Consider the following 4,706-nt stretch of genomic DNA (forward strand, 5'->3'; position numbering starts at 1 on the left):
CCACTGGTTTGAATGAGCTTGAGAGCAGGTGCTAGGAGACAGAACCCTTCTGCAAAGTGCTGCACAAGGGAAATGTTAGCAACCAATAATCAAATGTAAGAGCTGAGTTCAAGTACAGTTTCTCACCTACTTCCCAGCAAAACCTAAAAGCAAACATCATCTCATGCAACTCAAGATGCATCTGATGAGTCTGGTGTCTGGCCTCTTCTGTAAAAGGGAGAGAAAAAAAAAGAAAAGAAAACCTGCTGAACAAGACCTTCCTAGCATTATGTTTCTTCATAATTAGGGAACCTATTTAAATGATTTTGGGGGGATGTGATGTTAGAGTGATTAGGCTTTTACAGAAAGATGCTGCCAAGACAGATTACCTGTCAAGTTTGGTCCTGCCTCTACTGCAGATGGTATAATAACAACCCTCTTTCACTCTGTGACTCAGTCTGTAGTTGGAACTTCCCAGCCAATCCATCAAGTAAGCTGACTAAATATCTCTAAGTGCTTTACATTTTGCCTTTGTAGCTGCATAAATATTATGCATCACGGTGTTACCTTACCAAAGCACGGTGTTCCACAAATTTGGACCAAACAATTCTGCTCAGCTGTTAATGGGATTCATTGATCATTCCCATCTGCTGTTTATTTCTTAGAGTTGCTCCAGTGGGAAATATAAAAGACTGGTAATGGATATACTGCCTGGGACTCCTTGTGTTTATCTTTAATTTGCTGGGAGGTTGATAAATGCAGCATCAGCACATAAATCGCACACACAGAACTTCCCACCACCTTAGCCCATCAAGAGATATAACCTGCTCTCAGTGATGCTGGCTTGATAGTAACACTCACAGGTTTGGAAAACCTCTCCTTCCTCTAGGCCTTTGACAGTGACAATGTCTAAGTCAGGAAAACAAGCTCTAAGTTTTAGATTCTACTGTGCGTGTGACTACATCATAGTGACCACAGCTAGATTGCAAAATTAATGTCTTGATGATTAGAAAGCAGCGCAGCTGGAAACACCACAGACCAATGAGTCATCTCTTATTTGATTGGAAAATTCATAGAAAAACAGCCCTCACTCAAACCCATGGAGAGAAGTCCAATATTTTCCAGAGAGGGATTTTTTTTTTTTTAGCTAATGTGAGGCACCTCTTACTAGCACTTTTTTTGTGCTCCAAAAGACTTTTAACTAGTTAAATCAGGGCCTATAGCACCACATAAGTATGTGCCAAGCTTTCAGCACTGAAGGCAAACTTTTAGGGCTGGAAGACTCATGGGTTTAGATTTGACATGTGCTTAATGCTGAATTGTGACCCAGATTCCAAGCCAGCATTGAATATAGGAGATAGGAAAGTTGGGATGGAAGGACCTCATGAGGTCATCTAGTCCAACCCCCTGCTTAGGGCAGGATCATCCCTGACTAAATCATCCCAGTCAAGTGTCTGTCCAACCTTCTCTTGATTTCCAGGGATGGAGATTCCACAACGTCTCTACATAGCCTGTTCCAATGCTTAGCTGCTTTCGTGGTGAGGAATTTCTCCCTAATCTCCAACCTACATTTCCTCTGCTGCAGTCTGAGGCCATTGCTCCTAGTCCTGTTCCCTACTGCCACAGAGAATATGGCTGTCTCCATCCTCCCTATAGTCACCTTTCAAGTATTTAAGGACTTTTATCAAATCCTCTCCCCAGTCTTCTTTTCCCCAGACTAAATAATCCTAATTCTTTCAGCCTTTCATCAAAAATCATGATTTCCAAGCCTCTGGAAATCAGCTCCATGTCAGACCATGTCTGAATGGGAGAGAGGCTGAATTTCTAATTCTATTGATTCAACTCAGAAGAGTCCATTAGCTGTTTGTCCTACTGCATGTATAGATACGTTTGTCTGATTCTAGGTAGACTGTCCTTCCCTACAGAATTAGCTCAGCCCACAGATGGCATCTACCAATGTTTCAAATTTATGGATATAATAATCATCATCAATGATCAATGTAGAGTGCACACCCAGTGCTAGAGAGCCTTGGGTCAGCTTAACAAAGTACTTGGTTGTCAAGACTGGAGGGATGTGGGCAGTGGAGTCCCCAGGGCTTGGTCCTTGGGCCCGCACTGTTCAATTTCTTTATTAGCAACTTGGACGAGGGAGTGAAAAGCACCCTGTTCAAATTCACTGACGACACCAAGAGTTGGGGTGAGGTGGGCACGCTAGAAGGGAGGGACAGGATACAACTGGTCCTGGACAGGTTACAGGGGTGGGTGAATGAGAATAGGATGGGATTCAATACTGACAAGTGCAGGGTGCTGCACTTGGGCAGTAAGAATCAGCAGCATACCTACAGGCTGGGGAACTTTCTTCTCGAAAGCACAGTGGTAGAAAGCGATCTTGGCATCATTATCGATTCCAAAATGAACATGGGCCACCAATGCAAGGACAGTCAGTAGGGCTAACCATATCTTGTCATGCATCCACAGATGCATCTCAAGCAGGGCCAAGGAGGTGATCCTCCCCCTCTATGCGACACTGGTCAGGCCACAGTTGGAGTACTGTGTCCAGTTCTGGGCGCCGCACTTCAGGAGGGATGTGGACAGCATCGAGAGGGTCCAGAGGAGGACCACCCGCATGATCAGGGGGCAGCAGGGCAGGCCCTACGAGGAGGGGCTAAGGGACCTGAACCTGTTCAGCCTTCACAAGAGAAGGCTGAGGGGGGATCTAATGGCCTGTTACAAACTAGTCAGAGGGGACCAGCAGGCACTGGGGGAGTCCCTGTTCCTCCGAGCACTCCCAGGAGTGACAAGAAATAACGGTCACAAGCTGGCAGAGGGTAGATTCAGACTAGACATCAGGAGGCGCTACTTCACTGTCAGGGCGACTAGGATCTGGAACCAACGTCCAAGAGAAGCGGTGCTGGCTCCTACCCTGGGGGTCTTTAAGGGGAGGTAAGACGAACACCTTGCTGGAGTCATTTGACCCCAGTACTTTTTCCTGCCACGGCACGGGGTCGGACATGATGATCTGCTCAGGTCCCTTCTGACCCTACCAACTATGAAACTATGAAACTATAAGAACAAGGAGCATTATGGGGTTACAACAAGAATGTTTGGAGTGAGTAACTGGCTTAGCTGGAAATACCACAGCTGCTTAGATTAATGGAACAACTTCCCACAGGGAAGTGAATCTTTTGGGTTCCATCTTTAATTAATAAATGCTTTGAAGGTGAGGTTTGTGTCAGAAGATCAGTTGGGTGAAGAATGGGGTTGAAAAGATGCCGCTGAAGATATCAGGAGGTGGCAGGGTAACAATTGCATTAGACGCAGATCAGACACACAAACAAACGGATAGTGCTGTCTGGAGTCAAGCATAAAAATTTATGAGAAACATTCCCCCTTCCCCCAACAAAGTGAGAAGTGCTGCTCCCATTACTCCAGAGAAGAGGCCAAACTACTTCATAAAGGATCTGATTCAGCCTCTACTGAAGTCAACAAGAATGTTACCACTAATATCGCTAGATGCCAAGTCGGATCCACCGTCACTAGGTGCTGCCAAACATTACTGCTGCATTAGTGATTCAGGAGCAGATTTGAGAAGCTGCACTATAGATATAATAACCATTTAGCTTCAGCACTTGGCTCTAGGGGCATGGAATTGTGACAATCATCCATATGCTGTGGCTGGAGGGACGTAGGATACAGCCCTGTCTTAAATTGCACATACTCTCACGTGGCACAATAAGAGCAATGCGCTGGTGCAGGGAAGAGAAAAGGAGAAATGAAATGACACTGAGGACAAATTCCAGCAGCACAGTTTCTGTGAAACACTCGCATTAGCTTTCAATGAAAATCATAAAACAATTTGGTTAAAACTGAAATTGCAGCCAGTGACAGAGGAGATCTGCAGACTTATTAATAAACACCTGGAATTGGAAGGGAGGTGAGGAAATTTTTGAAGGAGACAAGAATAACTGTGCGAATGCTCCCTTCATTTCAACAAACTGACATCTGTTTTTGTTTGTCAGGGGAAGGGGAAGAGAGGAGAAAGGACAGGAAGCATAATCTTTGCTGGTTGTGCACAGTGAGTGACAGCAGTCATTCATGTCACAACCCAAAGGGTGTGATTTTTGTTTTTGTGTGCTTCGGCACTGCTAAATTGTTCCCGCTAAATTATAGCTTCTTTGCACGGTGGAGTTTTCTGTTGCAAAAGAGAACCCCGGTGCAAGGGAGAATTTCCTGCCAATTTGAAGCTTTCTTTGCAGGGTGCATTTCTTTGTTGCAGCACAGAAATGCTCGTTGCAAAGAGTTCCCGCCATTTGTATGCTAATTCGAGCCCCATTATTGGCCAGTTCTAAATTATTCACACGTGACGGCTAGTGATTGGCTTGCTAGCCGTATAAAAGGCTTGAGTGGTTTCCGCCCAAGTTGGAGGGCTCCACGAACAGAGGAGGAGACTTCACACTGTGTGAAGATCTCTAAGCGCTGCGGATCCCTACAGACCCAATGCATTTCAAGCAGGCTACAGAGGTCTGATCAGCCTCTAGCCTCTCCCCGTCGCCGATAGATTCCTAGACGTATCCCTCCCTGCGCGCAAAAGAACCGGACCCACGAAGCCTAGCAAACTTCGTGGGGATGAGTGAGCAGAAGGACCCACGGAGCCTAGCAAACTTCATGTGAGCCCTTACGACCGGCCTCAGAGCTCTTCTACCTGGGTTCGAGTCCTGCAGGTTTAT

This window comes from Alligator sinensis, unplaced genomic scaffold (genome assembly GCF_000455745.1).
Source record: "Alligator sinensis unplaced genomic scaffold, ASM45574v1 scaffold989_2, whole genome shotgun sequence".
Taxonomy (NCBI): domain Eukaryota; kingdom Metazoa; phylum Chordata; order Crocodylia; family Alligatoridae; genus Alligator; species Alligator sinensis.